Raw genomic sequence first — 15,276 nt, 5'->3', positions numbered from 1 at the left:
TACTAGTAAGACTACCAATTTTATACTGGTAAGACTACCAATTTTATACTAGTAAGACTTCCAATTTTATACTAGTAAGACTTACCAATTTTATACTAGTAAGACTTCCAATTTTATACTAGTAAGACTACCAATTTTATACTAGTAAGACTACCAATTTTATACTGCTAAGACTACCAATTTTATACTAGTAAGACTACCAATTTTATACTAGTAAGACTTCCAATTTTATACTGGTAAGACTACCAATTTTATACTAGTAAGACTACCAATTTTATACTAGTAAGACTACCAATTTTATACTAGTAAGACTACCAATTTTATACTAGTAAGACTTCCAATTTTATACTAGTAAGACTACCAATTTTATACTAGTAAGACTACCAATTTTATACTAGTAAGACTACCAATTTTATACTAGTAAGACTACCAATTTTATACTGGTAAGACTACCAATTTTATACTGGTAAGACTACCAATTTTATACTGGTAAGACTACCAATTTTATACTAGTAAGATTACCAATTTTATACTAGTAAGACTTCCAATTTTACACTAGTAAGACTACCAATTTTATACTTGTAAGACTACCAATTTTATACTTGTAACACTACAAATGTTATACTGGTAAGACTACAGGGGGATCAAATACATTTATTCCTCTCTATCCATTACCTGGTATCTCTGTCTGTCTGTCAATTGCCGGGTATGTCTGTCTGTCTATCCATTACAGGGTATGTCTGTCTGTCTATCCATTACCGGGTATGTCTGTCTGTCTATCCATTACCGGGTATGTCTGTCCATTACCTGGTATGTCTGTCCATTACCGGGTATGTCCGTCTGTCTATCCATTACCGAATCTGTCTATTACCGGATATGTATCTGTCTGTACATTGCCAGGTATGTCTGTCTGTCTATCTGTCTATTACCGGGTATGTCTGTCTATCTGTCCATTACCGGGTATGTCTGCCTGTCTGTCCATTGCTGGGTATGTCTACCTGTCCATTACCTGGTATGTCTGTATGTCTGTCTGTCTGTCTGTCCATTACCTGGTATGTCTATCTGTCTGTCCATTAACGGGTTTGTCTATCTGTCCATTACCGGGTATGTCTGTCTATCTGTCCATTACCGGTTATGTCTGTCTGTCCATTACCGGATATGTCTGTCTGTCTGTCCATTACCTGGTATGTCTGTCTGTCTGTCCATTACCTTGTATGTCTGTCTGTCCATTACCTGGTATGTCTGTCTGTCCATTACCGGTTATGTCTGTCTGTCCATTACCTGGTATGTCTGTATATCTGTCCATTACCGGTTATGTCTGTCTGTCCATTACCGGATATGTCTGTCTGTCTGTCCATTACCTGGTATGTCTATCTATCCATTACCGGGTATGTCTATCTGTCCATTACCGGGTATGTCTATCTGTCCATTACCTGGTATGTCTGCCTGTCTATCTGTCCATTACCTGGTATGTCTATCTGTCCATTACCGGGTATGTCTGTCTGTCCATTACCGGGTATGTCTGTCTGTCTGTCCATTACCGGATATGTCTGTCTATATGTCCAATACCTGGTATGTCTGTCTATCTGTCCATTACCTGGTATGTATGTATATCTGTCCATGACCGGTTATGTCTATCTGTCCATTACCGGTTATGTCTGTCCATTACCTGGTATGTCTGTCTGTCTGTCCATGACCGGTTATGTCTGTCCATTACCGGGTATGTCTGTCTGTCTGTCCATTACCGGTTATGTCTGTCCATTACCTGTTATGTATGTCTGTCTGTCCATTACCTGATATGCATGTCTATCTGTCCATTACCTGGTATGTCTGTCTGTCTGTCCATTACCTGGTATGTCTGTCTGTCCATTACCTGGTATGTCTGTATATCTGTCCATTACCGGTTATGTCTGTCTGTCCATTACCGGATATGTCTGTCTGTCTGTCCATTACCTGGTATGTCTATCTGTCCATTACCGGGTATGTCTATCTGTCTGTCCATTACCTGGTATGTTTATCTGTCCATTACCGGTTATGTGTGTCTGTCTGTCCATTACCTGGTATGTCTATCTGTCCATTACCGGTTATGTGTGTCTGTCTGTCTATTACCTGGTATGTCTATCTGTCCATTACCGGGTATGTCTATCTGTCTGTCCATTACCTGGTATGTCTATCTGTCCATTACCGGATATGTCTGTCTGTCTGTCCATTACCTGGTATGTCTATCTGTCCATTACCGGTTATGTGTGTCTGTCCATGACCGGTTATGTCTATCTGTCCATTACCGGTTATGTGTGTCTGTCCATTACCTGGTATGTCTGTCTGTCTGTCCATTACCGGTTATGTCTGTCCATTACCGGGTATGTCTGTCTGTCTGTCCATTACCGGTTATGTCTGTCCATTACCTGTTATGTATGTCTGTCTGTCCATTACTGGTATGCATGTCTATCTGTCCATTACCTGGTATGTATGTCTGTCTGTCCATTACCTGGTATGTCTGTCTGTCCATTACCTGGTATGTCTGTCTGTCCATTACCGGTTATGTCTGTCTGTTCATTACCTGGTATGTCTGTATATCTGTCCATTACCGGTTATGTCTGTCTGTCCATTACCGGATATGTCTGTCTGTCTGTCCATTACCTGGTATGTCTATCTGTCCATTACCGGGTATGTCTATCTGTCCATTACCTGGTATGTCTATCTGTCCATTACCGGGTATGTCTGTCTGTCCATTACCGGGTATGTCTGTCCGTCTGTCCATTACCGGATATGTCTGTCTATATGTCTAATACCTGGTATGTCTGTCTATCTGTCCATTACCTGGTATGTATGTATATCTGTCCATGACCGGTTATGTCTATCTGTCCATTACCGGTTATGTCTGTCCATTACCTGGTATGTCTGTCTGTCTGTCCATGACCGGTTATGTCTATCTGTCCATTACCGGTTATGTGTGTCTGTCCATTACCTGGTATGTCTGTCTGTCTGTCCATTACCGGTTATGTCTGTCCATTACCGGGTATGTCTGTCTGTCTGTCCATTACCTGGTATGTCTGTCTATCTATCCATTACCTGGTATGTCTGTCTGTCCGTCCATTACCTGGTATGTCTGTATATCTGTCCATTACTTGGTATGTCTGTCTGTCCATTACTTGGTATGTCTGTCTGTCCATTACCGGATATGTATGTCTATCTGTCCATTTCATGGTACGTCTGTATATCTGTCCATTACTTGGTATGTCTGACTGTCTGTCCATTACTTGGTATGTCTGTCTGTCCATTACCTGGTACATCTGTCCATTACCTGGTATGTCTGTCTGTCCATTACCGGATATGTCTATCTATCCATTACCTGGTATGTCTGTATATCTGTCCATTACCGGGTCTGTCTGTCTGTATGTCTGTCCATTACCGGGTATGTCTGACTGTCCATTACCTGGTATGTCTGTCTATCCATTACCTGGTATGTCTGTCTGTCCATTACCGGGTATGTCTGTCTATCCATTACATGGATGGGACCGAAAATAACTGTTTCCGTAAAAAAACTAACAACACACTAGACAATGACAATCTTGTCTCCTGCGAAGTATTTGTTTGTGATTAAGTAATATGATTCAAGCTTTTCATATGTTTGAATACATTTGTTGAATTTAAATGAATGATAGAAAAACAGCTTAAATCGCACACAATGACCTGTTATATACATCAGTATTCGGAACTATTTTCTGTGCAAATCCTGGTTTGTGTGAGGGAGGTAACTCGTATACACTCAAGTTGATGCGACATTGGAAAGTCACCTCGAGCTCTTGCGTTGATAAAAACGGCCCTCGACCGTCGAATACTGTTTTTAGTCTGGGATTTTCCAATAGGAAATCGATAAGTGAAATCTCCGACTGTGTTTACATTCGATACTTAAAATGAAAGTAGAATACTTCCGATTAGTTCGTCATTTCCGAGAAATAGACCACAAAAATGGCCGTGCTGGTTGAGTTGGTTAAAGTGATAATGAGGCAAAACCCAACGTTAGCTTGTTTCCGCAGCAGAGATTCTGATAGTAATAAAGTGGTTGCATGTTTTAAATCAGTCGATATTGAAATGCTTGTACAAAGTATGTAACATGAACGTGCGATTGTCTTTTCTTTAGTGTCTTTCTCTCCTTTCCATTCAGGAGCTGTCCAGATGAATCCCTGGAGAATCAGTAGTTTGTTTAAAAGCCATCCTGGTAAATGATTATTCCCATATTTGGAGAATGAAGTAAAATCACAAACAAGTCCGTCACCCCACGCAAAATTGATAACAGAGAGGTTTTATGGATAAAAACTGCTAGGGGCAGATGCTAAAAACCCAGTTCAGTCCGTGTGATAAAGATTAACTAAAATCCATAAAGGTGAGCTGCTATATAAAAATATTTAAAGGCTCATTGCAGAGGTCACAGTATGCTTACATATACCTGGAACATGACCTGTTGTTCTTACAGCTCTGGTATGCTCTACCACTCTCCCTGCCTTTGCGGTGTGTGGAAAGCATGTACATCGCATGAGTCTCCTTAATGTCTCTAAGGATTTGCACTATATCACATTTACATACACTGCCACTTGCGGATAGTATTTGGCTCGTTTAAGGTTGAGGGAATGGCAGTTGATCCGTGATAGACTCTCTAATTCCTCTATGGCCATTTTATTGAGGATCAGGCTCTCCCGTATGGACTTTGAAGTAGGGTCCAGAAGAAGTTTTACGAAGAGGTTCTTATTTTTGATGTCATTTACAGCGTTTACACCCCCGATATTTGTGAGTAGGTTTTCTATTTTTGCAGGTGTCTTGATCTCGTTGTTTCCAGACTAGGACATCAAGTTAGGAAGTGATGGTAGTTTTATCCTCTTGTTTACATAACTACGGAAACGTATATGGACCTCTACTTGTTGTGATAAATGTCACTTTCTTGACAAAATCTATGTCGATTTGGCAACATCTAATTGAACATATCGTCATTTCAATGTCGACATTTTTAGATAATATCATAACTTGTCATAATTAAGTCGTAAAACAAAAATGTCAACACATATTCATTGATTTACATGGATACAAGGGATTCAAAATTCAAAATTGGAGAAGGGGGTTCAAATCGACTTGGAGAAGGGGGGGGGGGCGTCAAATCGACTTGGAGAAGGGGGGTTCAAATCGACGTGGAGAAGGGGGTTCAAATCGACTTGGAGAAGGGGGGGGGGGGGGGGGGGGGGGGGGGTTCAAATCGACGTGGATATGGGGGTTTCAAATCAACATGGAGAAGGTGGGGGGGGGGGGGGGTTCAAATCGACTTGAAGAAGGGGGGTTCAAATCGACGTGGAGAAGGGGGGTTCAAATCGACGTGGAGAAGGGGGTTCAAATCGACTTGGAGAAGGGGGGGGGGGGGGGGGGGGGTTCAAATCGACGTGGATATGGGGGTTTCAAATCAACATGGAGAAGGTGGGGGGGGGGGGGGGGGGGGGGTTCAAATCGACTTGAAGAAGGGGGTTCAAATCGACGTGGAGAAGGGGGTTCAAATCGACATGGAGAAGAGGGTTCAAATCGACGAGGAGAAGAGGGTTCAAATCGACATGGAGACAAGGGTTCAAATCGACATGGAGAAGAGGATTCAAATCGACATGGAGACAAGGGTTCAAATCGACATGGAGAAGAGGATTCAAATCGACATGGAGACAAGGGTTCAAATCACCGTTTACTGCCATCTGTCCTTCATTCACCCTTAAACAACACTTGTTTTGGCTTTGATTTAACTGCTTTACTGATGATTGTTTGTAAATCTAGTATATTTTGGTCTCATCTTATCGATTTTAACAAATAATATAGGTATTTTTCCTGTCGGTATTTTAGCGTGTCATCATAAGATGGTGGGTTGTTCAACAATCCTTATTTTGCTATATCTGAAAAGATGATATTTTTTTCAGAAGCTTAATCTGTAAGTTCCATTTAGTCCCTAATTGTGCCCATTTAATTTTAAAAGTGGGATCCGAAAAGAGAAATTGCTAACAGCCGGCCATCTTGAAATCAAATTATACAGTTGAAATTTGCTATTGTTTTATTGGGTCACCTGATCCTGGAGATAGAGGGGTAGGCTCTCGGAGGGAAAATAGCTGTTAGCTGTTTAAAACTCTACTTCCCATAAACACCTGAGTGGAATTTAACCAAATATCTACAGAAACATCATTTGAGGAGGGCAATCATTTCTTAATAAATGAAGCTGATTCAACCCCAGTGGACAGAGAAGCAGACTGCTAAAGTCCGCGAGTAGATTTTAACTCGGCCTGAAACATCATATAGGGAGGGCAGCAACTTTTCAACAGATCAGGTGGGTTCGACCCCGGGAAAAGGTTGGCGAGTTCACAAAAGTAGAAATTATCTAAAATTTTGCTTTAAAAGGCTAACCCTCCCTTATGCCCAAGTGAATTTCAATTAAATTTGGCCTGAATCGCTTCACTGGAGGAGGGCAATAATTTCTTCAATAAATCGGGTTGGTTTGACCTTTGGAGACGGGGCAGGGCCAAAAACAGAAAATCAGTCGTCTCGTTATGGTAGAGTCTCGTTATGGTAGAGTCTCGTTATGGTACAGTCTCGTTAAGGTACAGTCTCGTTATGGTACAGTCTCGTTATGGTACAGTCTCGTTACGGTACAGTCTCGTTACGGTACAGTCTCGTTACGGTACAGTCTCGTTACGGTACAGTCTTGTTATGGTACAGTCTCGTTACGGTACAGTCTCGTTACGGTACAGTATCGTTATGGTACAGTCTCGTGATGGTACAGTCTCGTTATGGTACAGTCTCGTTACGGTACAGTCTCGTTACGGTACAGTCTTGTTATGGTACAGTCTCGTTATGGTACAGTCTCGTTACGGTACAGTCTCGTTACGGTACAGTCTCGTTACGGTACAGTCTCGTTACGGTACAGTCTCGTTACGGTACAGTCTTGTTATGGTACAGTCTCGTTATGGTACAGTCTCGTTATGGTACAGTCTCGTAATGGTACAGTCTCGTTACGGTACAGTCTCGTTATGGTACAGTCTCGTTATGGTACAGTCTCGTTACGGTACAGTCCCGCTATGGTACAGTCTCGTTAAGGTACAGTCTCGTTACGGTACAGTATCGTTATGGTACAGTCTCGTTATGGTACAGTCTCGTTATATAACAGTCTCGTTATGGTAGAGTCTCGTTATGGAACAGTCTCGTTATGGTACAGCATCGTTAAGGTACATTCTCGTTATGGTACAGTCTCGTTATATAACAGTCTCGTTACGGTACAGTCACGTTATGGTATATTATCGTTATAGTACAGTCTCGTTACGGTACAGTCTCGTTATGGTACAGTCTCGTTATGTAACAGTCTCGTTATATAACAGTCTCGTTACGGTACAGTCTCGTTATGGTACAGTCTCGTTATGGTACAGTCTCGTTATGGTACAGTCTCGTTACGGTACAGTCTCGTTACGGTACAGTCTCGTTACGGTACAGTCTCGTTATGGTACAGTCTCGTTATGGTACAGTCTCGTTACGGTACAGTCTCGTTATGGTACAGTCTCGTTATGGTACAGTCTCGTTATGGTACAGTCTCGTTATGGTACAGTCTCGTTACGGTACAGTCTCGTTATGGTACAGTCTCGTTATATAACAGTCTCGTTATGGTACAGTAACGAGTCGTAGAAATCGACAGGGATTCTTTTTCTGAGAAATTTCCTCGATAATGGACAACCATAGTACTTTTTATTTGTGCTGCATTATTTCAGTATCTATAAAGTGGCTTATCAGGAATAAATCTACCAAACCAATCTATAAGAGTTATTTCCCTTTAAAAAACTAAAGCACTGTTAAATAGTTCTAAACATGTATCATTTTGACGACACTCTTTGAAGTTCAACAGTTGTAATATCATTAAGATGATTATCGCGTGTTAAATCACCAGATACACACTTAGATCGATATGTTACTGTATGCCCAGTAAGATTGAATGTGCTCTTTCTTTAAGCATTTTTGATGGGATATAGTAAAACACCTGTTTTCCTTGGTTATTGACAGCCAATCTAATATAATGTTTTCATTTTTGATGTTTTGGTGTTCAATTGTTCCGTCCTCAAATTTATATGTACGTTAAAAAAAAAACAAAAAAAAAAAAAAAAAACAAGAAATCGAATACTTATTGCATTTACTATGTAAACACATTTACATATAAATCAACAAAACCACTATTCTAAGGAAATCAGCTATCAATTCACATTTATCAAAAAAAAATCCACAAAAAAAAAAACAATTAAAAAGCACACGCACTCACTCACACACACACACACCCTCACACGTATACACACACACACACACCCTCGCTCACACACACCCACACACACGTATTGTTTATGTTCACGGTTTAGCTCTCCATGATTATTTTTCAGTGTGTTAAATTAATGTTAGAAAGCTGAGTACACGTTTTCCAAATTTCTAATGAGAGTTATGCCCCTTACTTTCTTGTCCAACTGGCAATGAAGTGATTATATATTAACCTGGATCGTTCTTTTTTTGTTATTATGACAACATAACACAAAATCAATCCCTAAATTCTGTGTCAGTTACTCCGTATCGCGCTTCACGCTGCCTTGCTCAGTATATATGACATTTTAACTTGATTATCACTTAGCCAATATCATGATAATACTACACAGATTTCCCCACAAAAAAGATATAACTAGTCAGAAACATGTATACAATAATCATCACAAACACGTCTTTTCTCCGAGACTGTGGCAGTCATATGATCTACGATATATAGATGAATTTTAAAAAAATACCTGATACCTGATAAGTTGTACGTTGTGTTGGTGATAAGTGCTGTAACACTAAAATTTATCAGCTGATTTCGTAAAAAGGCTAGAGTGCAATTAAAATCACGTAAGAAAAATACACATTAACTAACTATATCGCATGGTACCTGGTCACATGACATAGAAGTAAGTATTGTTACAGTTTATGATGGAGGATGACTTGTGCCAAGATTCATTGTTTTGTGTCTGATAGAGCTTTTAAGGCTCAAAATGAAAACTGCCACTAAAGACCTATCATGTTGATAGTAAAAATATCTGGTTGGCAGTACAATGATTGTAAAGGTTGAATAGAAAGACAGACAAAAATCAGATCAAATATCTCTACTATCACGTGGACCTTTTAAAAATCTGAAAAAAGGCAAAACTATTCAACAAAACCAGGGATGACAGATCTACTGTAATCATTATAACATTGATACTGTATTGTCAGTACAGCCGAGGGATGACAGATCTACTGTAATCTTTATACTGTATTGTCAGTACAGCCGAGGGATGACAGATCTACTGTAATCTTTATAACATTGATACTGTATTGTCAGTACAGCCGAGGGATGACAGATCTACTGTAATCTTTATAACATTGATACTGTATCGTCAGTACAGCCGAGGGATGACAGATCTACTGTAATCTTTATAACATTGATACTGTATTGTCAGTACAGCCGAGGGATGACAGATCTACTGTAATCTTTATAACATTGATACTGTATTGTCAGTACAGCCGAGGGATGACAGATCTACTGTAATCTGTATAACATTGATACTGTATTGTCGGTACAGCCGAGGGATGACAGATCTACTGTAATCTTTATAACATTGATACTGTATTGTCAGTACAGCCGAGGGATGACAGATCTACTGTAATCTGTATAACATTGATACTGTACTGTCAGTACAGCCGAGGGATGACAGATCTACTGTAATCTTTATAACATTGATACTGTATTGTCAGTACAGCCGAGGGATGACAGATCTACTGTAATCTTTATAACATTGATACTGTATTGTCAGTACAGCCGAGGGATGACAGATCTACTGTAATCTTTATAACATTGATACTCTATTGTCAGTACAGCCGAGGGATGACAGATCTACTGTAATCTTTATAACATTGATACTCTGTTGTCAGTACAGCCGAGGGATGACAGATCTACTGTAATCTTTATAACATTGATACTCTACTTGTCGGTACAGCCGAGGGATGACAGATCTACTGTAATCTTTATAACATTGATACTGTATTGTCGGTACAGCCGAGGGATGACAGATCTACTGTAATCTTTATAACATTGATACTGTATTGTCAGTACAGCCGAGGGATGACAGATCTACTGTAATCTTTATAACATTGATACTGTATTGTCGGTACAGCCGAGGGATGACAGATCTACTGTAATCTGTATAACATTGATACTGTATTGTCAGTACAGCCGAGGGATGACAGATCTACTGTAATCTTTGTAACATTGATACTGTATTGTCAGTACAGCCGAGGGATGACAGATCTACTGTAATCTTTATAACATTGATACTGTATTGTCAGTACAGCCGAGGGATGACAGATCTACTGTAATCTGTATAACATTGATACTGTATTGTCAGTACAGCCGAGGGATGACAGATCTACTGTAATCTTTATACTATATTGTCAGTACAGCCGAGGGATGACAGATCTACTGTAATCTGTATAACATTGATACTGTATTGTCAGTACAGCCGAGGGATGACAGATCTACTGTAATCTTTATAACATTGATACTGTATTGTCAGTACAGCCGAGGGATGACAGATCTACTGTAATCTTTATAACATTGATACTGTATTGTCAGTACAGCCGAGGGATGACAGATCTACTGTAATCTTTATAACATTGATACTGTATTGTCAGTACAGCCGAGGGATGACAGATCTACTGTAATCTGTATAACATTGATACTGTATTGTCAGTACAGCCGAGGGATGACAGATCTACTGTAATCTTTATAACATTGATACTGTATTGTCGGTACAGCCGAGGGATGACAGATCTACTGTAATCTTTATAACATTGATACTGTATTGTCGGTACAGCCGAGGGATGACAGATCTACTGTAATCTTTATAACATTGATACTGTATTGTCAGTACAGCCGAGGGATGACAGATCTACTGTAATCTTTATAACATTGATACTGTATTGTCGGTACAGCCGAGGGATGACAGATCTACTGTAATCTTTATAACATTGATACTGTATTGTCGGTACAGCCGAGGGATGACAGATCTACTGTAATCTTTATAACATTGATACTGTATTGTCAGTACAGCCGAGGGATGACAGATCTACTGTAATCTTTATAACATTGATACTGTATTGTCGGTACAGCCGATGGATGACAGATCTACTGTAATCTTTATAACATTGATACTGTATTGTCAGTACAGCCGAGGGATGACAGATCTACTGTAATCTTTATAACATTGATACTGTATTGTCAGTACAGCCGAGGGATGACAGATCTACTGTAATCTTTATAACATTGATACTGTATTGTCGGTACAGCCGAGGGATGACAGATCTACTGTAATCTTGATACTGTATTGTCAGTACAGCCGAGGGATGACAGATCTACTGTAATCTTTATACTGTATTGTCAGTACAGCCGAGGGATGACAGATCTACTGTAATCTTTATAACATTGATACTTTATTGTCAGTACAGCCGAGGGATGACAGATCTACTGTAATCTTTATAACATTGATACTGTATTGTCAGTACAGCCGAGGGATGACAGATCTACTGTAATCTTTATAACATTGATACTGTATTGTCAGTACAGCCGAGGGATGACAGATCTACTGTAATCTGTATAACATTGATACTGTATTGTCAGTACAGCCGAGGGATGACAGATCTACTGTAATCTTTATAACATTGATACTCTATTGTCAGTACAGCCGAGGGTTGACAGATCTACTGTAATCTTTATAACATTGATACTCTATTGTCAGTACAGCCGAGGGATGACAGATCTACTGTAATCTTTATAACATTGATACTGTATTGTCAGTACAGCCGAGGGATGACAGATCTACTGTAATCTGTATAACATTGATACTGTATTGTCAGTACAGCCGAGGGATGACAGATCTACTGTAATCTTTATACTATATTGTCAGTACAGCCGAGGGATGACAGATCTACTGTAATCTTTATAACATTGATACTGTATTGTCGGTACAGCCGAGGGATGACATATCTACTGTAATCTTTATACTGTATTGTCGGTACAGCCGAGGGATGACATATCTACTGTAATCTTTATACTATATTGTCAGTACAGCCGAGGGATGACAGATCTACTGTAATCTTTATAACATTGATACTGTATTGTCGGTACAGCCGAGGGATGACAGATCTACTGTAATCTTTATACTGTATTGTCGGTACAGCCGAGGGATGACATATCTACTGTAATCTTTATACTATATTGTCAGTACAGCCGAGGGATGACAGATCTACTGTAATCTTTATAACATTGATACTGTATTGTCGGTACAGCCGAGGGATGACAGATCTACTGTAATCTTTATAACATTGATACTGCATTGTCAGTACAGCCGAGGGATGACAGATCTACTGTAATCATTATAACATTGATACTGTATTGTCAGTACAGCCGAGGGATGACAGATCTACTGTAATCTTTATACTGTATTGTCAGTACAGCCGAGGGATGACAGATCTACTGTAATCTTTATAACATTGATACTGTATTGTCAGTACAGCCGAGGGATGACAGATCTACTGTAATCTTTATAACATTGATACTGTATTGTCAGTACAGCCGAGGGATGACAGATCTACTGTAATCTTTATAACATTGATACTGTATTGTCAGTACAGCCGAGGGATGACAGATCTACTGTAATCTTTATAACATTGATACTGTATTGTCAGTACAGCCGAGGGATGACAGATCTACTGTAATCTGTATAACATTGATACTGTATTGTCGGTACAGCCGAGGGATGACAGATCTACTGTAATCTTTATAACATTGATACTGTATTGTCAGTACAGCCGAGGGATGACAGATCTACTGTAATCTGTATAACATTGATACTGTACTGTCAGTACAGCCGAGGGATGACAGATCTACTGTAATCTTTATAACATTGATACTGTATTGTCAGTACAGCCGAGGGATGACAGATCTACTGTAATCTTTATAACATTGATACTGTATTGTCAGTACAGCCGAGGGATGACAGATCTACTGTAATCTTTATAACATTGATACTCTGTTGTCAGTACAGCCGAGGGATGACAGATCTACTGTAATCTTTATAACATTGATACTCTGTTGTCAGTACAGCCGAGGGATGACAGATCTACTGTAATCTTTATAACATTGATACTCTACTGTCGGTACAGCCGAGGGATGACAGATCTACTGTAATCTTTATAACATTGATACTGTATTGTCGGTACAGCCGAGGGATGACAGATCTACTGTAATCTTTATAACATTGATACTGTATTGTCAGTACAGCCGAGGGATGACAGATCTACTGTAATCTTTATAACATTGATACTGTATTGTCGGTACAGCCGAGGGATGACAGATCTACTGTAATCTGTATAACATTGATACTGTATTGTCAGTACAGCCGAGGGATGACAGATCTACTGTAATCTTTGTAACATTGATACTGTATTGTCAGTACAGCCGAGGGATGACAGATCTACTGTAATCTTTATAACATTGATACTGTATTGTCAGTACAGCCGAGGGATGACAGATCTACTGTAATCTGTATAACATTGATACTGTATTGTCAGTACAGCCGAGGGATGACAGATCTACTGTAATCTTTATACTATATTGTCAGTACAGCCGAGGGATGACAGATCTACTGTAATCTGTATAACATTGATACTGTATTGTCAGTACAGCCGAGGGATGACAGATCTACTGTAATCTTTATAACATTGATACTGTATTGTCAGTACAGCCGAGGGATGACAGATCTACTGTAATCTTTATAACATTGATACTGTATTGTCAGTACAGCCGAGGGATGACAGATCTACTGTAATCTTTATAACATTGATACTGTATTGTCAGTACAGCCGAGGGATGACAGATCTACTGTAATCTGTATAACATTGATACTGTATTGTCAGTACAGCCGAGGGATGACAGATCTACTGTAATCTTTATAACATTGATACTGTATTGTCGGTACAGCCGAGGGATGACAGATCTACTGTAATCTTTATAACATTGATACTGTATTGTCGGTACAGCCGAGGGATGACAGATCTACTGTAATCTTTATAACATTGATACTGTATTGTCAGTACAGCCGAGGGATGACAGATCTACTGTAATCTTTATAACATTGATACTGTATTGTCGGTACAGCCGAGGGATGACAGATCTACTGTAATCTTTATAACATTGATACTGTATTGTCGGTACAGCCGAGGGATGACAGATCTACTGTAATCTTTATAACATTGATACTGTATTGTCGGTACAGCCGAGGGATGACAGATCTACTGTAATCTTTATAACATTGATACTGTATTGTCGGTACAGCCGAGGGATGACAGATCTACTGTAATCTTTATAACATTGATACTGTATTGTCAGTACAGCCGAGGGATGACAGATCTACTGTAATCTTTATAACATTGATACTGTATTGTCAGTACAGCCGAGGGATGACAGATCTACTGTAATCTTTATAACATTGATACTGTATTGTCGGTACAGCCGAGGGATGACAGATCTACTGTAATCTGTATAACATTGATACTGTATTGTCAGTACAGCCGAGGGATGACAGATCTACTGTAATCTTTATAACATTGATACTCTATTGTCAGTACAGCCGAGGGTTGACAGATCTACTGTAATCTTTATAACATTGATACTCTATTGTCAGTACAGCCGAGGGATGACAGATCTACTGTAATCTTTATAACATTGATACTGTATTGTCAGTACAGCCGAGGGATGACAGATCTACTGTAATCTGTATAACATTGGTACTGTATTGTCAGTACAGCCGAGGGATGACAGATCTACTGTAATCTTTATACTATATTGTCAGTACAGCCGAGGGATGACAGATCTACTGTAATCTTTATAACATTGATACTGTATTGTCGGTACAGCCGAGGGATGACATATCTACTGTAATCTTTATACTGTATTGTCGGTACAGCCGAGGGATGACATATCTACTGTAATCTTTATACTATATTGTCAGTACAGCCGAGGGATGACAGATCTACTGTAATCTTTATAACATTGATACTGTATTGTCGGTACAGCCGAGGGATGACAGATCTACTGTAATCTTTATACTGTATTGTCGGTACAGCCGAGGGATGACATATCTACTGTAATCTTTATACTATATT

Source organism: Pecten maximus, chromosome 1 (assembly GCF_902652985.1).
Source record: "Pecten maximus chromosome 1, xPecMax1.1, whole genome shotgun sequence".
Lineage (NCBI taxonomy): Eukaryota > Metazoa > Mollusca > Bivalvia > Pectinida > Pectinidae > Pecten > Pecten maximus.
The sequence above is the reverse complement of the archived record's forward strand: the minus strand, read 5'-3'. Positions refer to the sequence as shown.